The following is a 25,849-nucleotide window of genomic DNA, read 5'->3' as shown; positions in this document are numbered from 1 at the left end:
GTGCGCTGGAGAAAAAGAAATAAACTGGCTTTTCAGGAATAACTAGATGCTGGCTCTGAACTGGCACTAATTCCAGGGGACCCAAAACATTACTGCCATCCAACAGTCGTAGTAGGGGCTCACAGGGGTGGTCAATGTGGTTTTGAGCTCGGTTCTTCTCATGGTGCGTGCACTGGGTTCCTGAACCCATTATGTGGCTACTTCTGGGGTTCTGGAATGCATAATTAGACTAGATATCCCAGCGACTGGCAGACTCTCCCAGAGCACAGGACTAGTAGCTAGATTCCTCTGAGCTGTTAAGAACATGTATCCAAAACCTAGAAGTGAGGCAAGGCCACTTAAGGCCCATCTGACTCTCTAGGGGAGGGTGCTTTGTTTACTCACTGTCTCCTATCCAAAAGGGGCCCATCCATAAGAGAGATGTTAACAGGGAGAGCATTGATCATATACTGTAAATGACTTGTATCCAGTAGAGAAGATAATCCCAAACTCTATGACTTTATTGTCCTGTAAGAGAATAACGAAGTTTACATCTAGTTTAGGAGTCTTACTCTGGCTTTCTTCCTTTCTTCCACTGGTATGTTCAGTATCCTTTTGAATCTAGCTTTGCCATCTCACTGGTTCTTTCGTGAACAAATTAAATAAATATGTGACATGTAATTGTTTAATACATTTTTAACCTTTTAAAAATTATTGCCTTAACAGTGTACATGACTCAAAAAAACAAGCACTCCCAAGAAAATCCAGCAGCCAAATGGGTCAAGAGGCTGCATGAATTCCAGTTTCATTTCTTCTCCCCTCTGTGGCTCCCGGTCCACCCAGTGTGCTCTGCTCACACTAGCCTGCCTTCAGGACAAGCTACACACTTCATCTTACGGTGATTCATGGCTTCAAGCTCGGCCATTGTGGTTACACTGCTGCCCTCAAAATGTGAGGTGGTTGACTCCAGATTATCTGTTGGAAACAGTGCTTTCCAAGTAATTGAAAGCGTAACAACCTCTCCAGGAGTCAGAGATGAAGACCAGAAGAAAGGCCAGTGCCATCTGGGCAGCTTAGGGGCAATGGATCCTTATTTACTTATTTATATAAGTAAATAACAAATAAACACACAGGAGAAGCAGTAGCAGCCGCCAAGCACTTTCTGGTCCTCATGAGGTGGGGTGAGCTTGTCTAAAATTTACCCTTGCTTTCCACTCTGGGGATCAGGAGGCAGGATCACTGGTGGGGGGGGGGGGGGGGCGGGCAGGGGGATGTGCAGGCATGCATGTTGAGAACACAGGGCTGACATCTGCTAATCCAGGTCAACCCCAGCTCCCCAGGGGACAGCTCAAACCCTACGTTTTCTAAAAAGCTTCCAGGACCATGTGACATCCAGTGGCTCTGTCCTTCTCTGAAGGGGACTTTGTTGTGTATAGCACCTTACATTGTACTTTATTAGGCCTTTAGAAGACCTAGGTCTCAATCCTGGTTCTGGATGCTGTTAGCTCTGTGACTTTGAGCAAGTCACTTAATCTCTTTCTCCCTCTTAAAGCCAGTTTTCTCACCTATAAAAGGAGAATAACAACACCTTTCTCTCCTTCTTGAGGCACTAAGAAGAATCAAGTCTTAGGTTCACATCTTGGCTCTATACATAACAATATCAACAATAACATTTTGTGAAATCTACTTAACTGCTGTTGCTTATTTTACTCATGTATGAAGTGGGGATGATGATAATTACAATACTTCCTTCACTGGGTTGTTGCAAAGATTAAATGAGGTACTGTGCTGAGTGATTACATTGATGCCTAGCATTCAAAAGTGTTAAGTATTTCAACTGAAAATGCTTTGGAGCAGTAGGATTCTTATCAAATGAGAAGTTTTGTATGATTGACCATTATCTTGTATTATTCTCTAAATGTTTCCGATGTGTTAGGTGTGCCTCCTCAGGCAGATTTCAAGCTTATGAAACTTTTTTACTTTTCAAATTATGTTAAGTATATTTTATTGATTATGCTATTACAGTTGTCCCAATTCTCCCCCTTTGCCCGCCTCTACCTGGTACTCCCCTTTCCTCCAGCAACCCGCCACCCCCCAACCCTTAGTTCATGTCCATGGGTGGTGCATATAAGTTCTTTGGCTTCTCCATTTCCTACACTATATTCCTAACACCCACCCACCCCGTCTATTTTGTATCTACCAATCATGCTTTTTAATCCCTATATCTTTTCCCCCATTCTCTCTCTTCCCTGTCCCAGCTGATATCCCTCCAAATGATCTCCATATCTATGATTTTGTTCCTATTCTATTTTTGCTTAGTTTTTATTTTTGTTTTAGATTCAGTTGTTGATAGTTGTGAATTTGTTGTCGTTTTAATGTTCACAGTTTTGACCTTCTTTTTCTTAACTAAGTTCTTTTAACATTTCATATAATAATGGCTTAGTGATGATGAACTCCTTTAGCTTGACCTTATCTGGGAAGCACTTTATCTGCCCTTCCATTCTAAGTGATAGCTTTGCTGGATACAGTAGTTTTGGTTGTAGGTCCTTGCTTTTTATCACTTTGAATACTTCTTGCCAGTCCCTCCTTACCTGCAAAGTTTCTTTTGAGAAATCAGCTGATAGTCTTATGGGTACTCCTTTGTAGGTAACTCTCTTTCTCTCTTGCTGCTTTTAGGATCTTCTCTTTGTTTTTATCTTGGGTAACTTAATGATGATGTACCCTGGTGTGTTTCTTCTTGGGTCCAACTTCTTTGGGACTCTCTGGGCTTCCTGGAATTCCTGGAAGTCTATTTCCTTTGCCCGTTTGGGGAAGTTCACCTTCATTACTTTTTCAAATAAGTTTTCAATTTTATGCTCTTCCTCTTCTCCTTATGGCACCCCTATGATTTGTATGTTGGTGCTTTTGGAGATGTCCAGAATCTTCCTATACTTTCCTCGTTTTTTTGAATTCTTGTTTTTTCATTCTCTTCTGGTTGAATGTTTATTTTTTCCTTATGTTCTAAATCATTGATTTGAATCCCAGATTCCTTTTTTTCAGTATTGGTTCCCTGTGGACTTTTCTTTATTTCACTTAGTGTAGCTTTCATTTCCTCCCTTATGTTTTTGGCATACTCAATTAGTTCTCTGAGCAACCCTGTCACCAGTGTTTTGAATTATGCATCTGATAGGTTGGCTATCTCCATTTTATTTAGTTCTTTTTCTGAGGTTTTGTTCTTTTCTTTCTCTTGTGCCATATTTCTTTGTCTCTTTAATTTGGCAGCCTCCCTGTGTTTGTTTCTGTGTTTTAGATAGAGCTGCTGTGACTCCGTCTTAGTGAGCCTGTTAAGTTGTACGGGGCAAAGCCTTAGGTATTCACCAGGGCAGGGCAACCTGCTTCACCACTTGGTGGCTCTGTGTGTGGGGAGAAGAGGGCAGAGAGGAGACAATACTGCTACCTGGCTTCTGGAGGCTTGCCCGGCAATTAGTCCATTTCCAGTCAATTCACCCACATCCTGCATGAGATATGCACCCCTCTAGCTGTTGCCCTGGTGATGATTGTTAGAGTGGGTAGGTTTGTATGCTTCCAAGTCCAAGCAGGCCCTTTTAACAGACTCTCCTGAAATACTGGCAGTTTCTTCTGCTCTACCAACCCTCACTGGTTTTTACAGTCAGAAGCTGGGAGGCTTTATCTTTCCAGCACTGGAACCTTGAGCTGCACAGTATGACCTGGAGCTGGGATCACTCACTTCCAAGGTCTCCCTCCCAATTTGTATCCACCACACATGAATGGGGAACCACCAGTGCCGCCACCACCACCACTGCCGCCCCTGCCACCAATCCACGCCACACTGTGTCCTCTTTGTCCCTCCTACCCATCTAGATGAATATGGATTCTTTAAATCCTCCGTTGTCAGATTTCCACACAGTTCGATTTTCTGGCAGTTCTGGGTGTTTTTGTTTTGAAGTTAGTTGTGATTCTTCTTGTGGCTATGTGAGGAGGTGAAGCATGTCTACCTACACCTCCACCTTGACCAGAAGTCAAAACCTTTTAACAAATATTTATTGAATACTTTCAAAGTGCTCGGCAATGTAGATACCAAAATAAGTAAGACATAGTCATTGTCTTCAAGATCACAGCTCAGTGAAAAAGACAGTGCAAAGGTGATTAAAATGTGACATGACAGAGATGACAGCGCATGGGAGTCACCTAACCAAGCTGGAGTCTCTAAAGGCAACGCTAGATCACAGGCTTAAAAAAGATCTCCGCCCTGTACTCTCTTTCTGGGACCTAACAGAAGCCCAATATATATTTGTTGAATAAACATGAAGAATTAAGCTACCTTTCTTATTACCTAGGTGACCCAGAGTCCCTTTGGTGGGGGGAGAAGAGAAAGGAAAATAACATTAAAGGAGAACCTAACACATCCCAAATACTAGGAAAGGCATTTTACAGGGATGTACTAAGCTAGTTGTACAGATCTTCCCAATTCTGCGTTCAGTGGCGTCACAACCACGTCAAGTTAGCAGCTTGCTATCAGTCCCAGTTTGAGTATTTATACAATGAAATTGGCGAATGCCACAAATCAGAACATTATTTTTTTTCTTTGCAAGCTGGTTGTTAAAACATTTACTAGCACACAACTGTAGGGATCTCCCACAATAAACTATTATCCAGGGAGAAAACTAAGGTTCAGACAGGTTAAATAATTTTCTCCAAGGCACACAATCATGGAAGGCAGACTTAGGGTTAGAATTTGTCTAACTCACTCTAAGGCCCTGGCTTTTCCCTCTGTAACTTGGGACCCTTCCCTGTCAGCCCCCAGTGGGCTTGGTCAGTAACAAATTGGTGCATCCTCTGTATCTTGTTCTGGCTGAAGGGGAAAGCAGAAGAGCTTCACTTTCTATCGTACTTAGATCTACCCACTTTATTATCCTCATTGAGAATCCTTGTTCCATTCTTTCAACAATGAATAATCTTTCCTCTGGAAACATGTTCAACATCACTAGTCATGAGAAAAATGCAAATCAAAACTACACAGTGAGATATCAATTTACACCATTAGGATGCCTACTAGTTGTATGTATGTATTTTAAGAATTTCTTTGCAGGAATATCTATTCAAATCCTTTTCCCATTTTATAATTGGGTAATTTCTCTTATTACTGAGTTGTAAGAGTTCTTTACCTATTCTGGATACCAGTCCCTTATTAATCTCTTCACTTTCCTTATGGTGTCCTTTAAAGCACAAGCATTTTAAATTTTGGTGGAACACAGTTTATGTATTTTTCCTTTCATTGCTTGTGCTTCTGGTGTCATCTCTAAGAAACCATTACCTGACCCAAAGTCATAAAGATTAACCCGTGTCTTCCTGTGAGAATTTTACAGTTTTTAGCTCTTACACTTCAGTCTATGATCCTCTTTAATTTTTGCATAAAGCATGAGGTAAGAGTATAAATTTATACAATGGCCACTTCTAAAAAACAGAAAATAACATGTGCTGGTATCATTTGGAGAAACTGGAACCTCTGTGCACTATTACTGGGGATGTAAAATGGTGGAATTCCTACGGAAACAGTATGGAGCTGCCTTGAGAAAATTAAAAATACAGTTGCCATCCGACCCAGCAATCCTACTGCTGATTATGTATCCAAAAGAACTGAAAGCAGATCTCAAAGAGATATTGGCACATTCATATTCATAGTAGCATTGTTCACAATAGCCAAGAGGTAAAAGCAACCCAAGTTTCCATCAACGGATGAATGGATAAACAAAATGCAATATATACATATAACAGAATATTATTTAACCTTAAAAAGTTGTGCCCTGGCTGGTGTAGCTCAGTGAATTGAGAGCTGGCCTGCAAACCAAAGGGTCGCTGGTTCTATTTCTAGTCAGGGCACATGCCTGGGTTGTGGGTCAGGCCCCCAGTGGGTGGTACATGAGAGGCAACCACATACTGATGTGTCTCTCCCTCTCTTCTCCTCTGTCTGAAAATAAATAAAAAAAATATTTTTTAAAAGGCAGAAAAATTTCACACATGAACCTTGAAAACATTATACTTAGTGAAATAAATAACCCAGTCTCATAAAGACAAATACGAGATGATGAACTTACTGAGGTATCTCAAGTATTCAAACTCAGAGAAACAGGAAGTGAAGTGGTGGTTCCTAGGGAGTGGGGAGGGGGCAGAAAATGCGCAGTTAGTGTTTGGTGGGTATAGAGTTTCGGTGTGGCAAAATGAGAGAGTTCTGGAGAGATGTCCCACAACAATGGGAACACACTTAGCACTTCTGACCTATACGCTCCCAAAGGGTTAATTAACATGGTCAGTGGAAAAAGAAAAAGACATTAATGCTGGTTCCAAATGGAATTCACCTCCTCTCTTACTCTCTCCAAAAAGAACAACTAAACCACAGGGGCCTGTGTGAGGCAGCCATCTCCAGGAAGCCACTGGGCCAGGGGACTAACCTCAGAGGGCTCTCCCAGTCCCGGAGATGTCTGTCATCTGAGATTCTCCCCTGAAGAAAACTGAGACACACAAAATATCGAGCCTTGCCCAAGCCTCCATGGCTAATTAGGGCAGGGCCAAGTAGTTTTATAATAATTCTTAAAACGAATGCATTTATTTAACAAATATACATCTGTGTCCACTGTGTGCAAAGCTCATCACTAGACCTTGTGGGGTGATATAAAGATAAAACACGTTTCTTGTCAAAGCCTAAACATGAATGAGGAGGGGCAGATGAGTACACGGGAGCTGCTGGAAAGGTCGGGTGGAGCTGCCTTTGAACCCCCACTGTACCCCTGCCTTGGACCAGTCACTCTTCCTCTGTGAGGTTCAGTGACCACATCCATAAAATAGAGGTGGTATCTCTTCCCTCAGTGAGTAAAGGATATATGCCTAGTAAGGTGAATAACTTTATTCAATGAACGTTCATTTATTCATTCAATCATAGAAAGCTATAAGTCAACAGAAAGAAGGGGCACTCTCAGCAATAAAAACAATGACCCTGCTCTCTTGTACAGCACTTCTTGGACTGGGTGTTTCTATTTCCAGGCTGGGAACTTGAGGTTTAATCCACAGAGTTGATAATACTTCTGCTTTCACCGAGATGAAAGCATACAATAGAAATGTCTGAGATTTTGGTCCGAGTGGTGCACCTCAGCTGGTTGGGCATTGTCCCTCAAAGGGAAAGGTCACTGTTTGGTGCCCAGTCAGGGCACAGGCCTGGGTTGTGGGTTTGGTGCACATACAAGAAGCAAACAATCAATGTAACTCTCTCATATCAATGTTTCTCTCACTCCCTTTCTCCCTCCCTTCCCTTTTCTCTAAAAATACACAAATGAAATCTTTACAAAAAAGAGAGAGAAAAGAAATGTCTGAGATTTTACTGCCTATGTTTTCTTCTGAGATTTTATGGTTTCAAGTCTAGCATTTAAGTCTTCAGTCCATCTTATTTTAAAGATTTTATTTATTTATCTTTAGAGGGGAAGGAAAGGAGAGAGAGAGAGAAATATCAATGTATGGTTGCCTCTCATGAGTCCCCCGCTGGGAACTGGCCTGCAACCCAGGCATGTGCCCCGACTGGGAATCGAACTGCAATCCTTTGGTTCAAAGGCCCACGCTCAATCCACTGAGACACACCAGCCAGGGCCGATCCATCTTGAATGTATTCTTGTATATGGTGTACGAAAGTGGTCTGGTTTTATTTTTTGCATATATCTATCCAATTTTACCACTGAATACACTATCTTTACCCTATTTTATGTTTTTGCTTCCTTTGTCAAATATCAATTGACTATACATGTGTGGGTTTATTTCTGGGCTCTCTATTCCATTCAACTGATCTTTATGTCGGTTTTTATGCCAGTACTATGCTGTTTTGATTACTATGACTTTGTAGCATAGTTTGATACCAGGTAGCATGATTCTATTTTTCTGATACATCTCCTTAGACAAGGGAAACAAAAGAAAAAATGAACAAACAGGACTACATCAAACTAAGAAGCTCTTGTACAGCATAGGACACCATCAACAAAATGAAAAGACAACCCACTGAATGGGAGAACATATTCAATGATACATCTGATAGGGGTTAATATCCAAAATTTATAAAGAACTTATAAAATTCAATACCAAAAAACCCCAAACAATCTAATTAAAAAATGCACAAAGGACCTTCCCCAAAGAGGACATACAGATGGACAATAGACATATGAAAAGATGCTTAATGCCACTAATCATCAGAGAAATACAAATTAAAACCACAAGGAGATATCACCTCGCCCCTGGCAGAATGGTCATCAACACATCAACAAACAAGTGCTGGTGAGGATGTGGAGAAAGGGGAACTTTTGTGCACCACTGGTGGGAATGCAGACTGGTGCAGCCACTGTGGAAAGCAGTTATGAAGTTACCTCAAAATATTAAAAATGAAACTACCTTATGACCCAGCAATTCCACTTCTGGGAATTTATCTGAAGGAATCCAAAACACTAATTCAAAAGAATCTATGCACTCCTATAATCATTGCAGCATTATTTACAACAGCCCAGATCTGGAAGCAGCCCAAGTGCCCATCAGTACAGGAGTAGATGAAAACATCATGGTACGTTTACAAAATGCAATACAACTTGGCCATAAAAAAAAACAAAGGAAATCTTCCCCTTTGTGGCAGCATGGATAGACCTAGAGAGCATTAAGCTAAGTGAAATAAGTCGGCCAGAGAAAGACAAGTACAACATGATTTCACTCATACATGGAATCTAATGAACAAAATGGACTAACAGTTAGGCCCTGGCTGGTGTAGCTCAGTGGATTGAGCTCGGGCCTGCGAACCAGACAATCGCGGTTCAATTCCCAGTCAGGGCACATGCCTGGGTTGCAGGCCGGTTCCCTGCAGGCCAGTTCCCAGCAGGGGTGCGCAAAGGGCAACCATACATTGATGTTTCTCTCCCTTTCTCCTTCCCTTCCCCTCTAAAGATAAATAAATAAATTAAAAAAAAACAATTAAAATAGTGACAGATTCATAGGTAGAGTGACAGATGTCATAGGCTGACAGCTCTCTAAAGGGTGGGGACAAGATGAGGGTAGTAGAGGGATTGAGTGAAAAAGAGAAAAGGATTCATGAACATGGGACAACAGTGTGGTGATTGTGGGGGAGGGGAAAAGGGAAGGAAATGAAAAGAGGCGGAAGAGGGTATAGGGGTCAATAAATGGTGATGGACGCAGACTTGGGGTGGTGAGCACACAATACACAATACAGTGTACAGATGATGTGCTGTAGAATCGTGTATCTGAAACTTGTAAAATTTTGTTAATCAATGTCGCCCCAATAAATTCAATAAAAAGAAAAAGCAAGAGTACAACTGAACTGGCTCTTAGCACCTGCAGCTTCCTGGGCTCCAACACCACTGCCCCTCCCCCTCCCCCCAGGCTCTGATATAACTGACTCCCCCTAGACAGGAGCAATTGGAATCTCCCATCACCACCACCTCCCCCAGATCCAGGACCACAGCAGTGGGACTTCCCTGGAACAAAATCTGCATCTAAATGAAAAGGGGGAGGGGGGAGCCTAGGACCCAGTTGATTATGAATGAAACCTGGTTCCCTGTAAGATTTCCATTTGTCTGCTTTCTGCAGCTTCTGCCAGACCTGCCTCTGACCTCTGTCTGCACTGCAAATCCAGGCCTCAGAAATAGCTAATTCGGAAATTATGTGCTGTCCAAGGGACCGCTCTTCAGGCTGCCGGTTTGATGCTGGTCCTGGTTCCTCTGCAGGCAGCAGTTCCAAGTGCCTAATGGGCTTTGTCACCTTGGTCCTGCTCATTAGAGTCTGGGCCAATTACCGCCCCAGCCCTGGTTCCTAACAGCAGCCTCTGGTTTCCTCAGGCAGGACAGGCTAGGCCCGCCCAGGCAGGGGACAGACACCAAAGACCTCCATGCTCTTGGACCCTGGGGAGGGGCTAGTGGCCAAGAGACAAGACCATATAAAGGGGATTTATAGGGCAAATCATCCCTGGCTGGTGTAGCTCAGTGGATTGAGCACGAGCCTGCGAATCATACATTGATATTTCTCTCCTTCTCTCCTTCCCTTCCCCTCTAGAGATAAATAAATAAAATCTTCAAAATAAAAAGGGCAAATCAAAAGGCAGAATTTTCTTAGCAACCCTTGGGGGTCCCAGCTAACTGGTGACACAGCTCAGCACGTTCAATGTTCAATGGTGCCTAACCTGGGCATTTAGCAGTTTTTATACATAAACACACATATCCCTGTGATACACACATTGTATTGTTTATTTATTAGAAAGTGACTTTCCAGGTCTTATATTTTGATAAATGCGTCTCTCACCAATTTCCTTATTTCCGTACCTAGACTCTCCTTCCTGCTTCTGTGATCTCCGCCTCACACTGGCAGCACAGAATGCAGGCTGTAGGCCTGCACGTATCACCAGGAAAAAATGGGGAAAATGTTGTGTTTACTGCTTCTCACTCGATGCTTCTAATGTGGAAATAGCCCTTTATGGTTTCTAATGAAATGGCCACAGGAGTCACCCCTGCACAGGTTTACTGCTTCCTCCAAATGTGTCAGCCACGACTGACACACTAATGTATTTGAAAGGACATGTATCAGTTATGATTTCAAAAAAAAGTACTCACAACCTCCGTTGTGTGTATACCACCGTGAACGAGCACTGGTTACTTACTTGTGTGTGTGCATGCACATGTGTGAACTAGCATTTACTCAGTGCCCAACAGTGTGCATAGCACTGTGAACAATGTGTAAGTTTTTAAAAGCAGTCTCCAACTTACCCAACTTCTAAATTTTTGTAATAAACACATTTCTTCATCTATACATTGCCGCCGCAAATGCTCAGGGTCTGCTATGCACTAAACACCTAGATCAGGAAGAAGCCCTATCTTTTATGGCAGACCCAAGAATTAATTAAATTGAAGACACATCATCTTTAATATAGTACAGTCAGTATTTTAAAATAGTAGATATTCGCTTGGGTACACTGAATACTAAGTACTATAGGCAAGAAAGCAACTGACGATAAAATTAACACCTTCACAGAGAACGTTTTAAAGCAACATTTGTACTTTCAAACACAGTGCTGGATGGAGGGAGGTAGAACAAGAGCAGATGTCGGTGTTATAGTTTGTTCCCACCAGAAGGGACCCCCTCCGATCCGACCCCATTGTCTTAGAAATAAGAATCAGAGGACAGGAGAGGTTATGTTTCCCCAGACCACCCCGTTAGGGTTGAACGAACTTTAGTCAGGCTCCCTTGAGCACCTTTTTGATGAGACCTCATCTTTGGGCCTTGTATTGGACCTGCCCAGCCTGGTTTAGCAAGAATCCCATTAAACGAGTTTAGAGAGAACCTCCGCCCTTGGTACCTGACCCCCAGGGCCTGCCTTCAGCAAGAACCCTCTGAAGTCCATTTAGCAGGAATCATCTAATCCTTGATGACTCTTCTCAGTCATTTTCCATCCACTGCCCGCTTCATTCTGCTCATTGGTTATAAACCTCCTGCTGTCTCTGTACATTCAGAGTTGAGGCAATCTCTCTCCCCTATCGCAACAGTCTTAACACTTATCTCAATAGTCCTAAGTAAGTTTTCCTTAGTGCTTGTTTTAACAAATGAAAGAATTTTTGTCTTTAACAGAGTGATGGTCCTGAGGCTGGAATCCACATCCCCTGACTTCTTGACCCTGTAAAGGCCCATGTGGGTCTAGTCTGCAGAGAGGGAAAGAAAGGCCCCGCGAAACAGCAGAGTGCCAAATCTCCCAGAAAACTGGCCAGTGGGCTCCCAGGAGCAGTGCCATGCTCTGGCAAAAACATCCTGGATTCTGGCTTTCTGTTTTATTTCTTTACTCTTTGTGTCCATTCTATCAGGTTTCCTTGGGTCTCTGTCTGGGGGGACTAAAACCAGAGGCTATGCTTAGAGGCGCTGTCAAATTGACTGTCTTCAGACCCACCATCACTGCAGTTCACCCAGCCAGGCTCTCCCAGGGCTAAGGCAGGCAGCACTGTTTGCTGAGGGCTCCATACCCACCTAGCTGGCCCTGGTGCCCCCTCCAGGCCTTGTTCAGCCCTACAGAACATGCAACTATCACAGACAGACATGTGAATGGAAGAAGAGCGGTCCACTGTCTGGTAAAACAGAGGTGGGACAGGTTACCCAGCTGGGTGGGTTTCCCTGAACTAGACAACCTGAGCTCTGCCCCAAGCTGGACTGTCATGCTTCCCACCTAAGCAAATCCCTGAGCTGCAACCACCAAAAGTCCCCCACCCCCAAGGACAGGGGCTCTACCTGCTGCTCAAGAGCTCTTGGCTCCTTTTATGAACCAAAGGATGCCCAGGAGCCTTCAGCAATGCCCCCACCCCCACCCTGTCCTCACTGCCAGCCTTTGGTGGGGGCACCCTCCCTGGCCCGTTGAGCTTCACCTCTCAGAACAGGCACATGGACACTGCTGGTCACATGCGCTTCTGTCCTTGCCCTTTTCCTCCTCTCCCCTCTAACAGGACCATGGACTCCTGGGGCTATGACATTACCATGGAAACAGAGTGGGAAGATGCTGTGGAAGGCAGGTAACTGCCCAAGGATAAAGATAGAAGCCAGGGAGTCTGGGAGGTCTGGCATTCTGGGTGCTTAGGGAGCTGGTATAGGCCTCAAGCCAGGCCCCAGATTGAGCCTCAAAGGCCTCACATTCCAAAGCTGGGCTGAGATAACAGGTCCTGGAAATCCTCTGTACCCCCTTCCCTGACACCCCAACCTGTTACAGCAAGGTGGTACACTTTTCTCTCTGGGCTCACTCAAGCCATTTAACATGTAATTCCTGAGTGCCCACTAAGGACCAGATCATTGCAGATCAGCATCGCACTGGAAAGCCCAGGAGGGCAGGCTCTGACAGCCCAGCCCCACAGGGAGATGCTCTAGGCAGCTCCAACTATTGCCATGTTGGCTGCTGAACCACGGGAAGGTGGCTCTGCAGGCTGTGGGTTCTTCACCTGCAGGCACATGATCCATGCCAAGGACCCTGAAAGTTCCAGCACCATCAGCATCTTCTGTGTCCTCAAGGACTGGCCAACTGGGCAAATTTATGATGGGACTCCCTCAGGGTTTGTGACAGAGTCAGCCCCTGTGTGCGTCTGTCTGTAAGGTCCCAGCTCTTCCCCTTCTTTACCAGGAAACCCCACACCTCCCTCCCTCCACCCCCAGCAGAGCTGCACTCAGGGGCTGGAGTTGTGAAGCCCCCTAATTCTTCCTTTGCCCCCTGTACATCAGGGAGCGGCAGTAAATGACTTCCGGGGATACTCCCTACGCAAAGTCAAGTCCTGCCCAGATACAGGGGTTGTTCTTCCCTGGTGGGACCGTGGGTCCTTATGGCAGACTGGAGTATATGAGAGAACATTGCTGGCGGGGGAGGGCGGGTACCTTGAGAGTCAGAAGATTTGGATTCTAATCCTGACTCTGCCCCCAGAGACCTTGAACAATTCTCTTGGCCACCTGGAGCCTCAGAGTTGTCATTTGTGAAATAAGAGCATTAGACTGAGGATCTGACACACAGGAGGCATTTAATAAATGTTGGCAGAAAGACTGTTGGGTGAAAAACCACAAATCCTTGAGTTCCTAACAGCTATATAAAGCACTTTTTATTAGCACCCAGCCTCCTTGGGCCCGAGCCCAAGTACTGCAGAAACCCAGGTCCCCAGGAAGCACCCCTTTCTGGAACACTCAAGGGATCCCCTTCCATCCCCTCTCTTTCTCCAGACTCCCCTTACCTTCTCTATTCCTAGCGATGGTGCCAGCATGTCAGTGAATCACCTTTAATCCCGAGCTCCCAGTCATACCAATTGCTTTCTTTCTTGTCCTTATGTGTCTTCTAACTCAGGAGATGTGGCTTTCAGTTAGATAAGTGGGCAGCTGTTCCAAGAACAGGTGACTTGGAGGAAAATGGTCCCATCTTGGAAGCGGCCAAAGATGTCTACAGGGACCAGCAAGGCAGGAAGATCCCTACGCAGATTGAACAGTGTCTCCCTTGCCAAATTCATGTTCACTCAGAAGGTCAAAATGTGACATTTTTTTGGAAATAGGGTATTTACAGATATAATTAAGGATAATTATTAAATAGTTAAGGACTGAGGTGGGACCACATTGGATTAGTGTGCATCCTAAGTCTAATACCTGGTGTCCTTAAAAGAAGAGAAGAGGGAAGAGGGCAGGAGACAGAGGCACAGGGACACACAGAGTCCACGTGAGGACGGAGCCGGAGGCTGGCGTTACACCACCACGAGCCACAGCGGGCCAGGAGCCATGAGAAGCTGGAAGAGGCAAGAGAGAGTCTGGAGCCTTTGGAGAGAGCACAGCCCTGCTGGCACCTGGTTTCAGACTTCTAGCCTCCAGAACTGACAGACAGTAAGTTTCTGTTGTCTTAAGCCACCCAGTTTGTGCTACTTTGTTACAGCCGCCCTAGGCAGCTGTAACATTCTTCACAAATACATTCTTCATATTTACATTATTCCCATGATGTTTAAAGCAAACAGATGTGAGCTCCGCAGAGAGGTCTGCCCCCTCTCTCTCTCCCTCAGGAGACTTTCCTGATGCCCTGGGGTTCACGGAATCTGCAGTCTTACAGCCATTCTGCTCCACACACTTTTATTACATTTAGGAGCCAAGCAGAAGTGCTTAGAAAAGAAGGCAACAAAAAAAAAGAAGGCAACAGACATTTACTTTCTCCAGGATGACTGCCTGCCATTCAGTCCCTTCAGAATGGTGGAACGCAGATCCATTAAGATGTGATGCATCAGCTTTTGAGCAGTTCTCATCCTGTTCTGCAAGAGGACAATAGTCATTCATTCATGCAGCAACGATTTATTGACAGCCTCCCACCAGCCAAGCGTGTGTTCAGTGTAGGGCAGAGGAACCCCCCCTTTTCCAATCTCCTCCTTGCTGCCCTGTGCTCAGACCTGACTGATGAGTTATCAGTATACCTTATTGTTATTATTAGTAACAATAATACAGCATCCAAAGGGCTTTTGCATGTCATTACTGTACTGAGCACTGACTTGCCTACACTTGGTTTCTCTGCAAGAAATAATGTTGATGGCTTTACTCAAAGTTGTGAATACCTCAAAATATATAAGAACAAACCCAGTCCTACTCTACGCTTCACTTAATCTGTATTCATCTGTATTTCCCAGACAACAGAGTATGGCTGAGTAATAAATGAGAAGAAGGGACAGGAGGATGATTTCAGGATCTGGTTAAATTGGGAGAATTTTGGTAAAGCTATTTGAGACCAAGCAGTGTAGCAAACACCAGGAGAGAGTAGACAAAATTTGGGAAGCGTCTGTAGACATTTCAATGTCTCCCATTGATTATAATGAGAATAATGATGGTGAATATTTATTTTAGAGCTTACGATGTGCCAGTTATTAGGCTAAACATTTTACATGCACAATCCAATGAAGTAAGTGCCATGGTTATCTCTATTTTATGAAGGAAAAAAAACCTGAATTTCAAAGGGACTATTGTAACTTGACTGAAGTCACACAGTTGGTCACCGGCACCTGAGCCTACATCGGTCTGGCTTCCAAGTTCATCCTCTGAATCACCTGGTTATGCTGAACAGCTAGGTGGACAGAGGATGGGTATCACATTTTTAAAGAAGTGATTTTGGGAAAGACAGGTTCAAATTCTTATTGCTTTTGAAGGGTCTTAGGTAAGTAATGCTTATCTGTACCTTTTAAACTAAGGATCAGCCCAGTTCTCCAAACTTTAAATCCCAGATTCAAAACAAATCACTCAGGGCTCCAAAGACAACCCTCAACAACTGCTCCATCCCATTTGCCTTCAGGTCCCTGGGCTGACCTGGACCTACACATCTGTATACGTTTCCATGATACTTATCCCAATACTTTCTTCTTTAAGGGTATGTGTGACTGAAGTGGGCTCTAACTATTCAATATCCCCTGACTTCCATGCCCTATGACAACTGCGAAGAATTTCCAGCCAAACAATAATGCAGGTAAGCAGAAAGTGAAAACTGAAGATGAAAGGGAAGGTCTGGAGTATCTTGCTGACCCACTGGACCTTTAGAGGGTGCCCCAGCCACTTCCAGACACTGCTGTTGGGCTTCAAGTGCGTCCAGCCATGGAGAAATAAGCCATCACTCACCTCCTCACTTACCCTCCCACTCACTCACTCACCCACCTTGTCAACAATCCAAGTGGCTACCAAGTGCTTAGCATCATTTTAGGTTATAATAGGTTCTGGAGAAGCATGAAACAGACTGTATCAAGGGGATGTACATCTAGTGAGAAAGACAGACGTGCACAGCTGCAAGATTTACATTAAGCATGAAAATGGTCATAAAGAAAGGAGCACAGAGTGTTCAGAAGGCAGTAACTACAGTACTTCCTAGTGCTGGGAGCCTGAGCAAGTTTCACTTAAATGTTTGGAGTCTTAGCGACCACACCTGCAAAATAGGGGTTATAATAGCTGTTGTGATGACCAATAGGGGTTGTGTATGTAAAGTGATTTATGAATCAAAGAGATTACTATTGCCTCATGGGTTTTGAAAATTAAAAGGGAGTTCCAAAGGCACAGTATTATTACTGTTCTGTACAGAAGAAGACAACTGTTAAAATGCTTAAAAATACATGCAGGTAATGATGCCCCCTGCCTTGAGCGCTCTTCCCCCTGATATCTCTGTGTAGCTCACTCTCAGACATCCACTAAGTCTTTTCCCAAATGTCACTTTCTCAGTGTGGTCCATCCTGCCCACCCTATTTAACAATGCGCACTTCCTTCTCATTGCACCCCTCAGCATTCCACATCATCTAATGCTAATAGGTTTTTTCTTTTTGTGTTGCCTGCTAATATACTCAGTAATTTACTTTTATCATTTTTCTCTTCCCACTTGAATGTAAGTTCCAAGAGGGCAGGGATCTTTGTTTTGATGACTGAAGTATTTGCAACCAAGATGAATGCCTAGTACTTAGCAGATGCTCCATAATATTTATTCAATGAAATAATTAAAAGTAAAATGCATATGGAATGGTTACCATACCAGAATACCTCCATAGAACTCCAGAGAAGAGTGAGTATAGGAAGGAAGAATATAGAAATCAGTAGCCTGTTCTAGTAACATGATGGCTAAGAGGCTCATGATCATAGTGTATAAAACATGAACACTTTCAAATCTCACAATAAGTAGCAGAGAGGGGATCCTCTGAAGCTCACAGAGGCAGTTTCAGTCCAGTAAGAGGAACCTATCTTCCCACCTAGACAGGTCATAGAAGACAGGTCTTCTATGTCATTGTAGAAGACAAGTTTGAATAACTTCATGGAGAATAATTTCAGAGTGTATATTAGTTATCTACTATCGCATAATAAATTATCCCAAGACCTAGCAACTTAAAACAACAAGAAGTTACTATCTCACAGTTTCTATGGGTTAGGAATTCAAGAAGCTCAGTTTCGTGGTTCCAGCTCATAGTCTCTTTCAAGGTTGTAGTTAAGACCTCAGCAGTGGCCACAATCATTGGAAAGCTGGTCCAGGGAGGACAGATATGTTTCCAAGATGGTCCATTCACGTGGCTGTTGGCAGGAGGCCTCAGGTATTGCTGTGGAGATCTTTCTATAAAACTGTTTGAGTGCCCTTCTGACATGGCAGCTGGCCTCCCCCAGAATGAGTGATCCAAGAGAGAACAGGGTAGAAGTCATGATACCGTCTATGACCTGTCTTCAGAAGTCACAATCTGTCATTTAGGCATGATGCTGTTGGTATACAGGTCTTCCCTATTTAATGTAGGAGGGATTACACAAAAACATGAATACTAGGGGGCAGGGAGTTATTGAGGACCATCTTAAAGGTTGGCTACCACAGAATGTAACTAAGGAAGAATTCATAATGTGTAGAGAGCAACACAGATCTTCTCACCAGAGGAGACTTTGTGCCATTAGTCATCCACAGTGACTGGGCCTTCCACTATACACGTTATCCAAGGGAAGATGTATCTCTGTTTCTTTAAGGGAACTGACATCCTTTGCTTGGAACCCTGGATGCTAGTTTCTGCTTGTCATATACTTCTCTTGTTGACCCTACTGTACATGAATGTAAGAGGTGAGGGAGCTCAGAATCCAAGAAAGGAATGACCACATGACCTGAGGAAGAGGACCAGGAAATGGAACACCTACATGCCCTCAGAAATCTCCTACCTTCGCTGAATGGTAAGCCTTTTTAAGTGGTCAGTAGTAGCTGCATCAATTAGGAAAGAGTACTCACCAAGGAAGGATTCACAGAAAAAGAAAAAAAGCAAAATCAGTGAATAGCTTTCAGGGCAGGAGAGTCCTAGAAACTATTGTGTTACATCCCTCTCTCGGGCAGGACCATACTTCATCCAAAAACTGGGTGGCATTCATACCTGCCATTAATGACACCAAAAGATGTATTTCTGCCAGCTTTGAAGATCTTCTCAGGAAGAGGTTCTTAACAGGAAGAAAAGAAAATTCCTTTATCTCTGTGTACCGGTTTGTTCTCCTTATTTTTCATTTTAAGTAAAAGTGGCCTGTGCCAGAGTTCATCAGTCCATGTGACCAATCAACAAGGCTCCAAGCACAAGGAGCAGATGAAAGACCTGGAAAGCCAGGAAGAAACATGAGGCTGTGCAAAGCCACCTTTGTGGAGACTGATGTCTTTTCCTGGCTTGCATGTGGTAAGATGGGAGTTCCGCTGAACCTATCCAAAAAGATGACAAGCAACCTGAATCCCTCTCACCCGAGATGAGTAAAAGCTTCTGACAGGTGAGTGTCAAAGAACTGTGGTGCACGGAAGGGGAGAGGGTAAGAAAAAATGTAAGCCTGCATTTTGTAAAAGTTTTAGAAATGTGCTTAATTTCAGAGATTTAAAGTCAGGTGCTAAACTATTGCAAAAAAGTCAGCTTAAATGTTCCCTCTTGGGTTTCTTAACAATAACAATCATTATATACAGTTAATATTTATGGGGTGCTTTGCCAAGGATTCTTTCAAATCTCTTGTGGCTTAAACACTGTAAGACAATGAGGTCAGGATTACCACCTCCACTTATACAAGGTCTATTCAGAAGGTACCCAGCCATGTAATATGAAAAACAGAGACATTTATTGAAGAAGATACAAGAAACACTGTGCACAGCACAATGACACCACAGTCCCCTTTAAAGCAGATACCTTGGGACCTCACATAGTTCTCCCAATCACCATCAGCTACCCTGTTGTATTTTTCTGAATCTCATCAATGTTCTAAAATCTCTTTCCTTTCAAAAGTGACTTTAGTTTTGGGAAAAGCCAGAAGTTGCAGGGTGGTGGGGGACTGAGTCACCTGGGTGATTTGATGTTTCACCAGAAAACTCTGCAAGAGACATGATGCATGAGCAGGCGCACTGTCGTGATGAAGCTGCCAATCACCAGTTGCCCATAGTTGTGGCCTTCTAAATCATCTGAATGGTTTCTGGGGAATGCAAAATGTTTGATGCAAAATCTGATGCAGATTCATTGCTCTACTCAGTCAGTCATTTGGAATGCCACATCTACACAGAACACATGCTCACTCAAAGGTGTCTATTGCCCCCACTGACTAGTACTGTGAATTTATCATTGTTGGTGCATGCGCATTCCGGTCCACTTGCCTTGGCTGCCTGGTTATGGGGATGTCATGCAAACATTCTCGTTGTATTAACAATGACTGGACTTTTCCCACACACACCTTGTAGGTGAGAAGCCCAAGATAGAGGTTAAGCAACTTGCTTAAAGTAACAGAACTAGTAAATAATAAAATTGTGATTCAAATTCTGGCCATCTAATTCCAAGCCCACAGGCTTAACTATCATCCCGTGTTGTTTTTAAACAGTTTAAATAAGGGACCAAACGCTGGTAAATGTCATTTATAAAACTCCTAGTGAGGCTGGAAGCCCCCGACCTTAGTTGCCCCTGCCTCCCTCTGTTCCTGCCTCCTTCCCTCGGACCCACTGCTTACTGAGGCTCGTTCCCAGTGCGCTTCGCCCCAAGGGGCCCAAATCCAGGTACAGAACAACACGTCTTCGTCGGCCCTCAACTTTAAGAATCCCCCTCTGCTGTCTCCTGCTTTCCTGGTATCATATGCAGTTCACTGTCACTTCAGTGTATCAAAAACAACACCTCTCACCCCTAGTCTCCTCCATTTCTTATTCTGTGTGACACTTACATTGGTCAGAGAGGGCTACTGTTTTAGCATGTTTGACTTTAAGTCTCACCTTGCATGTTAAGTCCTGTGACCTAGTGCAATCCACTTACCTCTCTAAGCCCATGCTTCTTCCTGTGCAAAAGGGGGTAATAATGGTGCCTAATTCACAGAGTTGTTGAAATAAAAGAACACATGTCAAGTGCTCAGCACAATACCTTACACACAGTAAGCGCATGACAAATGTTGGCTGTTGAGATGATGAGACCAGTGATGGAGGGAATGATCAGCAGGACCACTTATCAAAAGCAGACCTTCTAAGGAAGTCTGTGAGTGAGCCACCCTCCCAGACCAAGGGCTCCTGGGGCATTGCTAGGTGATGTTGCTGCCTGGGATAACAGGAAGAAGAGGAGATAATTGTATAGCATGTAACAAAAAAAAATTTCATTCCTAATGCCTTTTCCTTCCTGGGCCACTTGGAATCCAAACAAGGCAGGGTAAAGGTGAGAAAGGCAGGCATGTAGGAAAGGAGCCCAGTGATGAACAGACAGGCCCCAGGACTCACTTTGGCTCCCAGACCTGCACAGAGGAGTGTCCTTGGGGCTCTAGCTGTTCTGCACATTGGAGCTGCATAGCAAGTTCCAGTGCCCTAGAGGGTATGTTTGCCAGGCTGGTGTGGGCCTACTGACAGGGCCCTGGGGGCTGACACTGGCTGACTTCACTCACCATCCTGTATCTGGGAGCAGGCTGACATCACTCAGAGGGCTCCCAGGAAAGCCAGGGCCTTCCCCTCATCCCCTCCCCACCACAGCAGACAGCAAAGAATTCCCCATCTCCTCCTGGAAAAAGTAAAGATCCTTACCATTGCCATCAGATTAGGACAAAATAACCCAAACTGCACTAAGCCAATGCCTTACGCGTGCATCCCTAACAGCATCAGCCCCTTCTGAGGGCCTCCCTGAGTCCACTTCTCTCCAGTTCCCACCCCCATACACTGCCCCACACTCTCCCAGATGCCCCAGGGGACTCCAGGTTTCAGACTTTGGGACACCGACCCAGTGCAGCATCTTCCATCCGGGGGCTGGGGGAGTCCCCAGTGTGTCACCTCTGGCTCTTTCCTGTACACTGGAGCCAGCAGGGGCCTCTGCTCCTCCGCAGAGAAACATTCCGTGTCTGTCAGGAAGAGAGGAGGTTGTGCCTTCCCAGGGGACAACCTGGCTGCCAAGGGTGTGGATTTAACCTACTTATCAAATCGAGGTAAAAGGGGAAAGAGAGGGAATATGTGCAGACCAGAAGGACAAGCTTCTCTCCTTTTTCCGGACCAAAACAGGAACAAACCAAAAAGCTAAATCTTACAGTTCTACTCCTCCACCCACATTACTGACACTATAATCAAGCTATTTTCCAAATCTGTGCATTTAGATGGTATGATTATATTGTTTAAAATTTTTTCAAAATCTTCAATTACATTGATGATGGCAATGGCGACAGGTGAGAGGCGGGGTGTGTCAATACTGGATTCTAACATTTTTAGAGTAATTTAAAAGGTTGGAGATGTCCATCTACCTCCCGGAATTGGTAAATAAGCAACCTGCACACCTTTAGTGGCTCCACGTAGTATCCTGGAGAGCTGGAGGGTTTACACATAACACCAAAACCAGACCACTGAGTCCTCCTAGGGCCATCAGATGTTCTAATGAGGGGAGGGGGAGGGAAATGTCATGCTGGGGTTCAGGTAACCGAGGGCCCACACCCAGGGGAGGCTGTTTGCTGAGAGGCTAAACCAAACGGTGCCCTTCCTGCTGTAGGTGCTTCCCAAGCACTTCCCAGATGCAGGATGCTCTTGCTGAGCGGAACTCCTGAGAGGAGAGACAAGCTTTGGTTGTTGAGCCCGATCCTGGTGCTAGAACCAGAAAGTTTACACCACTCCTTTTGGGGAAAACTTTAACAATAGGAGAGAGACCACCGTATTTCTGAACTCAAGGAAAATCTTTCCAGTTTTGGGTCTGGGGTATCTAGAAGGTCCTCTGAGGAACCCAAATAATCTAAGGTAACAAAGATGTCCCGGAGGAAATGAGACTGACCGGGCAGACATTCTATGTTATTTTCAAGACCTCAAAACTCAGGTTACTATGACCTGTGATATGCAACCAGGTACTCAGGGTTCTGGCATTACAAAACCTCAACTTTGACTCTTCTTTCCCTTCCTAGGTGCTGAAACACTTTCACTGCTGAAGATTCATAGACAGTAAGCTCCAAAGGAGAAAGAAATGGAGGTCAGCAAGTCAGAAAATATGAGTCACTGGGAGGGATGGCTCAAGGAATTCTCAGTATCCTCATTCTCTACCTCCCCCTGGCCATGCTAGCTTCACAGTCATGCTTCCTCAACACAAAATGAGACTTTCCTTTGTAGGGGAAGAGGGAGACAACTGTTTCTAGACCAAATCCACATGCCTTTCCCTTTCCACATGTTTACCCAGAGAACAGTGACCTCAGACCAGTCTAAATTCAGCACATCAATCCCAGGTATATATGGGACCATATTTTTTATGAGTCCCTGAGCTCCCTTTGTTTCCCCTGGTATAGAAGGAGAAACAGAATGGTTTCTCTCAAGTCAGATTTGCCTGCATCATTGCATATTTTAAACAAAAATAATTGAACCTGGCACGTGAAGGTAGAAGACAGACTAGCCCACAAGCATCATTACTAGACTTACTCATCCCCACAAGCTTTCTAGCTTACAGAGCACAAGAACCAAACCCATACAGTCAATATGTCACTGTCAGCCGGGCACAAGTGGCTACCAGCCTTGGGGAACATGATGTGCTAGTAAGCTGAACTGATCACTCCTTGGTATTTCAGGAGCAGTTGGGTTAGCAGATCACAGCGCATACAAAATGAAAGCCAATAATTCCCTCCCTCTGAAGGGGCGGGTAGGAGGGACATACTGGGTTGGTCCTATAGAGGGGGACAGATAGTATTTACACAGGTCAACCTGAAGCCATACTGGAGATTCCCAGAGAAGTCAAAAATATATTTTAGAAAGAAGAAATGTCTAGAATGATCCTGGGGGAGAGGAGAACGAGCTGCACCCTTTATAGCCACAAAGGGATTTAATCAGGAGAATGGTCCCTCCATCAACAACAGTACCACACCTAAAAAAATTAATATGTATAACTGCAGGAGGCAAGGAAGAGGTAGATGAAAGTCCTTAATCATGTTCCTTCTAGTCAAAGGAGTCAAGACTTTTATGAGAGGTGATTTCTTAACCCTGTGTACATATGAATCACCCAAAAATATAGTTTAAATACACGGTACATCCTGGGCCTCAGCTTGAGATCTTCATTGAGCAGTTCTGGGAAGTACCAAAAATATGCATGTTAACCAGATTTCCAGGTGATTTAGATGCAGGGAGTTGCTTTTAAAAAAATGACCTTGGAGAAATGCCCTAGATCTCTATAATAAATCAGAATCCCCCATTTTATAGGCACCTTTCCTCCCCAGACTGTGCAGGGAAGGTGGAAGGAACTCAGGATGTTCTTCAAGAGAACAAGGCTGGCCCCAGTCAGTGTGCCTCAGTGCGTTGGGCATTGGCCCACGAAATGAAAGGTGTCCAGTTGGACTCCGGTCAGGGCACATGCCTGGGTTGTGGGTTTGGTCCCTGGTCAGAGCGTGACCAACGGGCAACCAATTGATGTTTTTCACATCAGTGTGTCTCTCCCTCTCTTTCTCCCTCCCTTCCCCTCTCCCTAAAAGTAAATAAAATCTTTTAAAAAGAGAGAGAGAGCAAGGCTGGGGCTATCACTGCCCTCACTTGGCTCTAGGTCTATCCCTCTCAAACGTCTTCCTTGTCAAGATGTTTTATTTCAGAGATAACATGAACTCTCAATCACATATGGCAGGAATTTTAAAGCACTAAGCAGAGAGGTCAATGGCAGGAGACTGGGGCCCAGCAAACCACTCACTGATTCTCTTGCAATTGGTCACATTTATCCTAGTCTCTCTCTGCCCACCCTCAACAAACAGCAGCAACAAACAGCAGCATTCTTCTATAAGAAGAATAATTCTTTTTCAAGTGGTCCTAATACTGCAGGATGAATCATTTGCATCCAAAGAATGGAGAATCACCAAAAATCTAGTTCCCGGGGAAGATTATCCTTAAAGGTTCATAGCCTGGTCAAAAATCCAGAAGTGATTGGATCCAAAAGAAACTGGAAAGGTACCCACAAAGTGTCTCGTACCTCACCGATCTCAGGGGCCCCCAGCACAAAAAAATAGTGGGGTGCCAGGTGGCACAACAGTGACTCGGTCAGACAGTTTCCCTGTGGCTGAGAGCACAGATCTGTCCCCACGGAGCTTCAGTGCTGTGGCTTGTGTCCATGGCGAAGCCTGTTGTGTGCACGCACACACAGCCTTTTACCTCCGCTCTTCAGGAGGAACCGCACACCAGCTGCCCGCCTCAGAGGCGCTGTGTCTGGCGCTCAGAGCTGCCTCTTGCCTCAGCACCCCGCCCTACTGGGGCTCTCGGTCCACCCCGAGTCGGACAGTCACTCCCCCCCATCACAAACCCCAGCCTTCCTCCTGGGCTGGATCTCAAACAGAGAGGTAGAGGAGGAGAAGGAGATTCAGTACCAATGACAGCGGCACCCTAGAAAGTGGGAGAGGAAAGCCTGAACCCGCCTCTCACTGATCCTCGGCTTCTTCAGTCCTTAGAAACGGAAAAGTCACAGGTCGCACAAACGAACAGTTGCCAAAAACAACCTTTCTCCCTTGGGGGCGGTCGCAGGGCGCCGTCAGAGGTGACAGCGCGCCCTGGGGTCCCGGGCTCAGCTGCCGGGCAGGAAGGGCCCTCCCGAGATCGCCGGGTGCGAGCCGCCCTCCGAGGCTACGGCTCCGGGGGTTCGCTCCGCGCGCTCGGTCCCCGCAGAGCCAGACGGAGGCAGAGCGGTCTGCGGAGGACGCGCCGTGGTGGCCAAACTTCTGCCGGCCGCGCGGCACCGGCGCCCAGCTCCTCCCTGCTCTTCCCCCTGCGACCCGACTTGGCCCGGGGCCGCCCGTCGCTCCATCCCGCGGGCGCTTACCTTCAAGCCATAGGGTGCCCGGGGGCAGAGACGGCGCGGGCTGCTCGAGGCTTCCCGCACCCGCCGCATCCACGTGCGGCCGCCCCGCCGGCAGCCGGCAGCCGTCTGGGCCGCCTCTTCCCTCCGCGGGTCCCTGGCTCCCGGCCCCGCTGCGCCGTCTAGGGCCCCGGCGGGCAGCCGCCGGCCGACTCAGGCCCACGGGGAGCAGCGGTCGGCCGTGGCTGGGCGGGGCGATACGCGGGATGGGCGTGCGGCGCCGGGACACTGCGTGCAGCGGTGCGCGTGCGGGGCGGCCAGCTGCGGCTCCGAACCTGGGCAGCTCAGCCGCACCGCGGCGCCCGGGGCGCTGGAGGGAAGGGGCGGGGCCGCCCTGGCCGCGGCCCCGCCCCTGGGACAAGCCCCGCCTTGTCCCTTCTGGGCGTGGGTGTGAGGGCTCTGCGGGTTGTGGGGGTGGAGTGTGCCACCCTCCCAAGGCTTTGGGGCAGATGGGATCCAAGGCAGGAACTGAAAGGTAGACCACATTGCGCTCCACTCCCCAGACTCTCAAAGTAACACCTTGTTTATGCAGAGATGCACCGCCTGGTCGTCCGTGCCCTCCT

At 45.7% G+C, this 25,849-nt stretch overlaps 1 protein-coding gene across 2 annotated transcripts in view; it reads right to left on the bottom strand.

Moving 5' to 3' along the window:
- Nucleotides 1–25,500, bottom strand: part of DRD2 (dopamine receptor D2) — a 68,751-nt gene extending 43,251 nt beyond the window's left edge. The window contains exon 1 of one of the 2 annotated variants that reach the window (XM_037163108.2): nt 25,251–25,500. The gene's annotated coding sequence lies outside the window, so the exon portion shown is untranslated. Of the gene's footprint in view, nt 1–5,767; nt 5,822–25,250 lie in introns of those variants that run through there. The other variant, XM_053670373.1, reaches the window with a different exon arrangement.
- Between the last annotated feature and the right edge of the window lie 349 nt (nt 25,501–25,849).

Source organism: Artibeus jamaicensis, unplaced genomic scaffold (genome assembly GCF_021234435.1).
Source record: "Artibeus jamaicensis isolate MK-2021 breed Jamaican fruit bat unplaced genomic scaffold, CSHL_Jam_final contig_585, whole genome shotgun sequence".
In the NCBI taxonomy this organism is placed as follows: Eukaryota; Metazoa; Chordata; class Mammalia; order Chiroptera; family Phyllostomidae; genus Artibeus; species Artibeus jamaicensis.
This window is presented reverse-complemented; position numbering and strand designations above follow the sequence as displayed.